Consider the following 9,491-nt stretch of genomic DNA (forward strand, 5'->3'; position numbering starts at 1 on the left):
GTAAAAAAGGGCATGGGCAGGGCCTGAGGGCTGCAGGGAAGGAGCTGCCAAGAAGGAGAGAGATGGCAGGAGCTGCTGGAGCTTGGCACAGGCTCAGCTGAGAGCAGCCAGAGCCGTGCCTGGAGCTGCAGGTGGTCCCAACTGGAAATCATTGAAGGAGGCCGGTACAGGTACATCTGGTCCAGGAGACAAACGAAGTTCTGCAGATCTTCTTTGGAATTTCATCTGAATCCATGTGTTCATGCAGGATGGGCTCTCGTCTTCCCTGAGGGCTTGAAGAGCTGGAAGAGAGAGGAACAGAGCCACGGTCAGAAGCCAAATGGAGGGAATCCAAGGAAAGCCTCCTGCCAGGGCCATGCCGGCTGGCTCTCGCCATGGCCTGGAGGGAGCAGGAGACAAGGGCTTTGGGTGGAAGGTGCTGGCCACGGATCTGCCACGTGTCCCCGAAAGGTCTCCGGGCTGTGCCCCCGCCGCCCCTGGTGCGCACAGGGAGCAGAGCCCTGGGCAGCCCGGTGACGGATTGTAGATGAGGGGCCGGGATTTGCAGCTGCTGCCCCCCCTCCCCCGGGCGGTACTCGCTGCCACGCGGCTGCCCTGACTCACCCTGACTGAGGACCTGGAGCTCCTCCTTCTGCCCCATCATGAGCACTCCGGCCACCCCTGTTAAGACAGAGCATGTGGCGGCGCCATGCGGCACAGCTGCCCTCCTGCCGGGCAGGGCTCGTGCTGGGCCCCTGCCGCATGCTGCCGGCCGAGGGCACGGCTGCGGGAGGGCGGCAGCAGCACCCAGGGCAGGCGGGGCTGCAGTGGCCCGGGCGCGGCTCCCGCTGTAGCCGGGGCAGCGGCCGGGCCGGGAGGCGGGGAGGGGCGCCGGGCTGCTGGCTCACCGAGGAACCTGACGGCCGCCTCTCGTAGGGGCCTCTGTGGGCTCTGCAGGTGCGGCAGGGCCCAGCGCAGGTGCTCGGCCGCTCGGCTCTCGTCCTGCAGCAGCTGTGGGGAGCGGCGGCAGGGAAGGCTCGGCGCGGGCTCTGCCCCTCAGCCGGGCGCTGCCTGCGCCCAGCACCGGCCGAGCTGGCGTGCATGGCCCAGGGCAGCGAGTGGCGTGGGGGGAGCAGCTGCCAGCCCCCCGCACTGAGCACCGGGGGCAGGGGGGGCCTCTCCAATCTAGCCTGCGGCTGGGGCTCCCAGGCTGTCCTTACCAGGCTCTCAGCGAACTTCATCCGCCGCTTCTTCCTCAGCGGCTCCTCCAGATCCCTCCTCCTCAGGAAGCGTGCGGCACAAAGCAGGGCTTCGCCAGACACCTGCAGAACAGCAGAGAGCCGCAGGTGGCACCAGAGCCCAGGTGAGTCACACGGCAGCCGGCTCCCTGTGCCAAGGCCAGGGGAGGCTGGAGCCCGCCAGGCGCCGGGGCAGGAGGCGGCCCAGCCCCGGCCAGGGATGCGGCAGCATCACACCAAACCTCACCTCGGCCACGTGCACGTCCTCGTGGTGCCAGCGCAAGAACAGAGGGAGCAGGCTCTGGCTCACAACTGTCCTGAGAGCATTTTCCCTCTCTTCCACTCCCAGCTCCAACACCTTGCCCAAGAGCTGAATGGAGAGCAGCTGCACATGGCTGTTGTCCTGGAGGAAAGGAAAAGTCCTAAGCACCAACTACTCCAGGCCCACTGGGGCAAAGGCCCTAAAGTGCACAGGGCACAAAGTTTCCAGGCAGGCAGCGTCCTGTGCCCTTGGCTGGGGGCACAGAGCCTTACCTTCTCAAAGTGTGGCAGGAGGGACTGAGCCAGCTTCAGGGCGGTGGTGCTGGGTATTGTGAGGTCTTTGTCCTGGAGCACATGCGTGAGCACAGAGAGGCTCATCCCGACCATCTCTGCATCTGGATGGGCCAGCAGCTCCACCAGGTGTTGATAGAGGCCGCGTATTCCTCCAGCCTGTGTGCAAGACCAGGCTGTGCTGTGAAGCCGTGACTGGCTGCAGCACCAACAGCTGCTTGGGGCACTGGGGCAGCTGAAGCGGGAGTCGGGAGAGCTGGCAGCAGCTGCCTCTGCTGCCAAAGCCCAGCCAACCCCAAAGCTCTGCCTTCCCCAGCCCCACGCTGCCAGCGCGGCTTCAGCCATTGCCCCCTTCTCACCAGCGAGGGCTCCTTGCTGAGCACCACGAGGCCTCTGAGCTCCAGGCGCAGCCTGTCCCTGTGCTGGCTCAGCATGTGCCGGGATAGCACCGCCAGGGCACTGGGACTGTGTTTGCTCAGGTCCAGACACTCCAGGAGCTGAAAGGCACAGGGCAGTGGCAGGGGAGTGGGCCGGCTCCAGGCAGCAGCAGCAGGCGCAGGCAGCCTCCCAGGCGGCTGCAGCTACCAGAGGCCAGAGAGCTGGGAGGCAGCTCAGCCAGGCAGCGCTGGCCATCAGGCTCACCTCCACAAAGAATGCCAGGGCAGGCAGATGCCAGCGGGGCTGCTTCCCGACCAGCAGGCTGAGCAGGTGCGAGGCCATGTGGGGACACAAGGGGGTCAAGCCACAGCACATCTCCCTGGCAGGGGAAAAAGGCACCAAGGCCCTGAGCCGGGCGTGCAGAGCTCTCCCAGGAGTGACTCACAGAGGTCCCATCTTTCCCCAGCACTCCGCAAGGGGACATGGGCCCCTTGGGAGGCAGCTGCTGCTGGGCATCCTCCTCTCCCGGCCCTTTGCAGTCTGCTCGGCCCTCCCTCGGTGACGAGGCCCTCTCTCTTACAAGCCCCGGGGACTGTGTGGGGCACTCCGGGCATGGGGCACAAATGGTGGCAGTGGCAGCGGGGAGTAGGGGATCTCACCTGGCCAGCAGGCCCGCTGCATAGTGCTGGGTGTCAGCACAGAGCAGGGTGTCCCAGAGCTGCTTGTGCTCCAGAGCCAGCAGGTTCTTGCCAAAGCCCAGTCGGCAGAGCAGAGCCTTCATGGTCTGCACTGCAAACCTGTGTGCCGAGCCAAGGCCAGGTCACTCTGGGAGCACTGGCTCTGGCCGCAAGGGCGTGGGAAGGACAGGGCGACTGGCACCTGTTGAGCTGGCTGGGAAGGTCGTGTTCCTCCCGGCACGCTCTCCAGAAGAGCTGGGTCTCCACATCCTCTGGCCTCTGCTCCGTGGTGGTGAAAATTTGCAAGAGCAGAGCCACCAACAGGTGGGGAGAATGAAGGAGGATTGCATAGTGCCACTCAGGCATGCTTGCAAATCCTCCACAGCACCAGAGTTGCCTGCAAGAGACAAAGTGCCCCGAGGCAGCGCTCAGTGCCGAGGTGTCCATGAGGCAGGGCCGGGGGGGGGAGAGGCACGGGGAGCACCCGGCCTGCTGCCCCTAGCCCAGCTTTCAGCCCCAGCAGGGAGCTGCAGGGTGGGGAGAGCATGGAGAGCTTCTGAGAAGGCGACCTGGAGGGCCAGTGTAGGCCAGCTCCAGAAACTCACAGCCAGGGCAAGGACGGCCTCGTTGTCCCCGCTGCAGAGGAAGCTGCCGTACGGTGGCTGCTCCTCTATCATAGAGAGCAGCGCTGGAAGCACCTCCTCCACGGCTACCTCTGAGGTGCCCATGGCTCTCCATAGCAGCGCTGCGGCTCTGTGGGACCAGAGCTGTGCATCAGTACCGTGCCCCATGCAGCTGCGTGGGGCCGGGAGGGAGCATGGCAGCAGGCTCAGGAAACAGAGGGGCCCGAGGGTGCCGGTGCTCTCCGCCCGTCTGGCAGACCCCGCCGGACAGGCTGTACAGGGCGAGGGGCCCTACGGGCCGGTGAGCACCGAGCTCTGGAGGCACTTGTGCCCCGTACCCGTCACACGTTGGGGCACAGCGCAGGAGGCTCATCACAACGTGGGCAGGGTGTTCTTCGGTGAGGCTGACAATGGCCATTTGCAGCCCAGCGTCCACAGACTCATGGGACGTGAGTCTCTGCAGCATGGCACTCACCGTGGCTTGCACCTGGAGGAAGCGGCATGGGGAAGACTTGGAGTGCTGTCCAAGGCAGCAACTTGCCCAGCTTCCCCCAAGAAGTGCTCGCCTTCCCAGCCCACTGGGATGGGGGGCCCAGCAGACATGGCTTGAGGGGCCATGCGATCCTGGGAGGCCTTCAGCCTGGGCCCCAGGCTGCTGCAGAGAATAAAAACCCTTCTGGAAAAACTCCAGAGTGGCTCCAGGACTCACAGTGAGCGTGGGCATGGCCTCAGTCTCTGGGATGCCCTGGCTGATGGTGTTGCTGGTGGCCATGGCCTCCGTCAGGGCCATGTCAGCCTCCTCCCAGCCCTTGTTGGTTTCCCAGTCAGAGCTGGCAGCCAGGTCAGAGGACGCTGTGCTGGAAGCAGCCTCTGCCCGCAGCTCGCTGGGCCTGGGGTCGGGCTTGGCCGTGCCCTCAGGTGCGGGGCTGGGCTCGGCTGGGCCCTTGGGTGCGGGGCCGCTGGTCTTAGTGCGCCGAAGGTGCAGGAACCTCCGCAGTGTCTGCAGCAGAAGGAAGGGCGGGAAGAAGAGAGGGATGTTCCATGGTCTGCTCCAACGTGGGGCCTGGCTGAGCAGTGCCAGCAGGCCCGGCCCAGGTGGGGATGGCCGCAGGTACCTGCGCTGCTCTGCGGAAGCGGCCACGGGTGTGGTCCTGCTCTTGAGTCCGGTCCCTGGCTGCATCTGCCAAAGAGCGAGCACAGCCAGAGCTGAGGGGCTGCGGGAGAGGCCGGAGAACACAGCCCAGCCCTGCGCTCTCCAGGCAGGTACAGCCCCCCAAGCACCCGGGGCACGGAGCATGGCCAACGGGGAGGCAGCCCCAGCCCCTGTCCCATCCTGTCCATGGGCGTGTCAACAGGGATGGGATGGGATGGGATGGGATGGGATGGGATGGGATGGGATGGGATGGGATGGGATGGGATGGGATGGGGCCAGGCCGGCTGCAGGCACCAGCCCTGCGGCCCGGCTCTGCCACTCACCGTCCTGCAGCGGCTGCAACTGCTCCGGCTCTGCAGGCTGCTGCACTGGGGCAGCAGCAGGGCCTTTGCTTTTCTTGCCCCGAAGCCCCTTGAACAGGCTGAGCACTCTGCCCGCCATCCCGCTCTCTGACCTCGAGGGCACTTTCAAATGCCTCGGCCAAGGCCAGAGTCAGCGAATGCTGCAGTTGTGCCTTGCGGGCACCTGCAACAGAGGAGCCTCAGGAAGGCTACAGGACAGCAAGTCCTGCACTCAAGGTCTCCTGTCACAATGACAGGAGACACCTGGTGAACGATGGAGGTCACCAAGTCCCACGGCCTGGCCACGAGGGCACCGGCCGCAGGGATGGGAGATGACTCAGAAAAGCTCTGAGTCACCCAATCCTGAGGTCTGGCTGTGAGGCCAGCCGCAGGAGGAACGCCTCGGAAGAGCTCCGGGTCAGCAACCAACGAGCCGGCTGTGTGGGGACACCTCACAGCACCGCTCTGTCACCTCCTGTCCCGTCGCGTGCACCGAGCACTGTGGCGTGGCTGCGCCGTGCCAGCCCCTATGTCAGCGCGTGTCACAAAGGGCTGCTCAGACACGCTGTCCCTTTCGGTTCCATGGTCACCCCGCTGCACCGTGTCACAAAGGGACATGCTGCCACGTGCCCCAGGGCCACCCCCTCCCCACCCTAGGTGCCCCCGCTTGGAAGGAATCCATTGCCCCGAGTGTCTAACACAGCCCTGGACACACCACGACCCGCCAAGTGCTCAGGGAAGGACTCTCCACGGTGCCCGCACAGCCCAGCTCGGTGCCGGCCCTGGAGCAGAGCAGCTTCCAGCAAGCAAGAGGCAAACGCCTCTTGCCAAGAGTTCAAAGACAGCAGATAGGGAAGATGGCATCAATGTGTGCATAAAGGCCTTTGAATTCACCGCTCTCTGAGAGGCATTTGGGGCTCTCGGCTGGACAGAGATCATCCCTCTCTGTCCTGTGCTCAGAGGGGGGGAACGCACCCTGATGCTGGTGCTTGGCTTGGTCTCTGCAGACCCAGGCAGATGCCAAAGCTGTTCCTCACAGCCTTCTCCCTTCCCACACCCCTCTGCCAAGTGCAAGGGGCCTCAAGGATGAAAGGGGGGCAGGGAGCCAAAGGGAGACAGCTGCACCTACCTGACTGGGGGCTCCTGGGGAAGCACTTTGCTTGAGAAGCAAGCCCCTCTCTTCCAAAGGCATTTCCCCAAATGTCTCCATTTCCCCAAATATATCCATTTCCCGGCCAACACCAGCACACACTTAGGAAACCCTGGCAAGGCTGAATTACTTCTGCACCTTGTAGCGCAGGCACTGCAGCTCGAGCTCATCTTCCTTCTCCCGAGTCTGTTTCCTCGTGTCCCTTGTGGCACGCAGCCCCAGGCCCCCTAGAAACAAGAGGTGTCCGCTGCCCGTTCAAGTGCCTGAACTCCTGCCTGCGCTCATGGCAGCAAAACCAGGCTGTTCCCAGCCAGGGAGCGGAGCCCTGTTCCCGCAGGAGGCTCTCGTCAGCCCCTTCCCCACTGTGCACGCAGCACTTTTTCCTGCCTGCCTGCCCAGAACGCTCTTGGCACAGCAGAGCACAAGCTGGCCGGCTCTGGGCTCAGCACAGCCCAGACACAGGCGCAGGAAGACACAGCGGCTGTTTTGAAGCTGTGCCCCAGAGGGACGGGAAGGGGCCCCTGCCTCTGGTCTCACTTGGTTGGGTTTCTGACTGGGTCTGAGGCAGGGGCTGCCCGATTCCCCACTTCTGGGGAGACCAGAGCCGCCAGAAGCGCGCCCAGCGTGCAGGCGCTGCCTGACAGCGCTGCGGCCGCTGGGACGGTCGCGCTCCCGAGTCGCAGCCACTCCGTGTGACCGCGGTCACAAGGGTTTGCAGGATGAAGAAGAGACGAGAATGTCGACTCCATGATCAGAAGGCTTGATTTATTATTTTATGATATATGTTACATTAAGACTATACTCAAAAGAAATAGAAAGGAAAAGGTTTCTTGAGAAGCTAGCTAAGCTAAGAATAGACAAGAATGAATAACAAAGATCTGTGTCTCAGACAGAGAGCAAGAGCCAGCTCTGCCATGAGTGGACAGTAAATCCAAGCATCCACAGGAGACCAATCATGGGTCTACCTGTTGCATTCCACAGCAGCAGATAACCATTGTTTACTTTTGGTTGCTGAAACTGCAGCTTCTCACAAGGAAAAATCCTAAGAAAGGATTTTTCATGAAAGATATCTGCGACATGTCACCTTTTTTTATTTAGTTAAATTAAAAGGAAAGAGTGTTTGCAATTTTCTCTGCTGTACTCATGCTGAGGAAAAGACAAACACTTGACAGGTTATCTGTTGCCAATCAAACTCCACTCAAGTGCTCCTGTGGAATGAACTGGGAATTTCTTCACCTATAGAACATAAAATTCTATCATATCACTAAAACAATTTTACAATATAAGAAAATGCAAAAACAATGCAAAGAAAATTCAAGTCCAAGAAGCTGAGTTTCAGGAAAAGTCCATGGTCTGAAGATGTTCCTCTTTGCCATATCTGAAAGTTTCTTTTGGTCCTGAAACAGGCTTGCTACAGAAAAAGTCCATCAATAGTTATCAAAAGTCCATTGACAGTCTTCAAACAATTTTGAGAAAATTTCTGAAATGTCTTGCCACAGCCCTTTATTGTCCAACTTGGGCTGAAGCCAATCCCTGGCTCCTCAATGCCTCTGAGCTGCTGCCAGCTCTTTCACCCTTTTTTTTTTACTTAATTTAATTTTTTTTTTTTTTTTTAATTGTTGTTGTTGGTTTTTTTTGTCGGAAAGAGCAGCAGCAGCAGAGGAGCCAGAGAGAGGCCCTTGGGGGTCCTGGCCCATGTAGAAGGATCAGGAACCCCAGACCTAGCCCACTGAAAGTTGGCCCAGGACCAGAAGGGGGAAGCAAAGCCCCCAAACCCAACAGGAGGCCGGGAGGTGGCCCTGGCCCAAGCAACCAAGCCAGACAGCCCAGGCCCAGCCCCCGAGGCAGGCTCTGCATTGGCACAGACCCGCACCCTGCTGCCAGTACAATGGCAGAAGGGGTGACCAAACGCTTCCTTTCCCCAAAATCACCGAGGCATGCCGGCAATGGGAAGACAGAAGCTGTCCCGAGAAACTTCGTCTCGGGTCTGGGGATGTCCTTTCCCCACAGCAGACAAGCGATGCTCGCTTCCTGCTGTGCCCTCTGCCTCTGCAATGCAAATGCACCAGGTGTTCCTCCCATCTGCCTCACGGCACCACCTCCCCCCCCTCTGGGCTGGGGACCAGGGGCAGAACTTTTGGGACCCAGCTCCCCCTCGCTACTGGGGCGCGCGAGGGGCGGCAGAGAGATTCGCATCCCCCAGGGGGAAAACCCAGACCAAACACCCCCCAACCCACCAAAAATGCTGATCTTGAAAACAGGCAGCCGGGCTGCGCCCACAGCCAGCTGTCGGGCCATGCCTCCTCCACGGAAGGACAGGCTGACGCCCTCTTCCCCTGTCCCAGCTCCCCCCGTAGGGGCAGTCCCGGAACAACCCGAAAAACTCGGGGAGGAAGTCACGCTGGATGCAGGAGGCGCCGCTGCAGCTGCCGCTGGCTGCAGGGCAGCCTCTGACGCAGACATGGAGGACGGAGTCCCCGCAGGCGGCAGAACTGCCGGGGCCGGCAGCGGGGCCACCTGGGGAGGCGGTGGGGGCGGTGGGGGCGGCACGGGGTCGGCAGCATCTTCTGCGCCGGGCTCTGACATCGGCCATGGAAGCGCTGTCGCAGAAGGCGGAAGAGTCCGCACGGGAGGCAGTGGGACGGCCGGGAGGAGCAGTGGATCGCTGTTGCCCAGCAACATCAGTGCAGCCATGGGAAGCGGCGTTTCTGAGGTCTCAGATGCAGGCGGGGAAGCCGGCGGAACCGTGGCCGGAGCACCCACAGGCTGTGCCGGAGGGATGGCCGTGGGAGGGGCCGCGCGGGGAAGCGCCCACACATGTGGGGCGGGTTGGGGCGGCGCTCGCGGCGCTGTGCGGGGCGGTGCCGCCCACTCCCATCCCCCCTGAGAGCAATGGGAGGGGGGAAAAACGGCTCCGTCTGAGCATGCTCCAAAGACGCAGTAAAATAAACTTCGGCTGCGGGTGAAACTTCACCCCCGCGCTGTGGTTCAGGGGGGCTGGAAAGCAGCAGAGCGTCCCCCTCCAAAGGGTCTTCCCCCGGAATTGGGGGGAACTGGGCTTTCCCCTTGCAGTTAGCAATCCAGGGAAAAACAGCTGCTCTCCGTTTCAAGACTAGAAAGAGCAACAAAAAGGTTGGATAAATCGAGGGGCATCCGAACCCACAGTCCAAAAAGAATTGGAAAATGGAGCCCATACACTCCCAGACAAACATATCGAGGGCATATAGCACATTCGTAAAAAACCCAAAGAGCTTTGCCCATCGAAAAAACTCATAGAGATCTGTCTCCAACAGGAGAATTCCATCCTCTTCACCCCATTTTTGCCAGAGGGCAATAAGTTTCTCCTCTGAAGGGGAGAATGGAAACTCATCCTCTAGGGGAGAAGTCCTCCAGATGAGCA

The 9,491-nt window shown here is 61.5% G+C and overlaps 1 long non-coding RNA gene across 1 annotated transcript; it reads right to left on the minus strand.

Moving 5' to 3' along the window:
* Positions 1-627: 627 nt before the first annotated feature.
* On the minus strand, positions 628-1,294 carry LOC143694682 (uncharacterized). The gene is made up of 3 exons (XR_013183342.1): positions 1,200-1,294; positions 888-990; positions 628-660 (listed from the first exon to the last, which is right to left on the minus strand). It is a non-coding gene; the product is annotated as an uncharacterized LOC143694682 (long non-coding RNA).
* Between the last annotated feature and the right edge of the window lie 8,197 nt (positions 1,295-9,491).

The sequence above is a fragment of the Agelaius phoeniceus genome, chromosome 8 (assembly GCF_051311805.1).
Source record: "Agelaius phoeniceus isolate bAgePho1 chromosome 8, bAgePho1.hap1, whole genome shotgun sequence".
NCBI lineage: Eukaryota > Metazoa > Chordata > Aves > Passeriformes > Icteridae > Agelaius > Agelaius phoeniceus.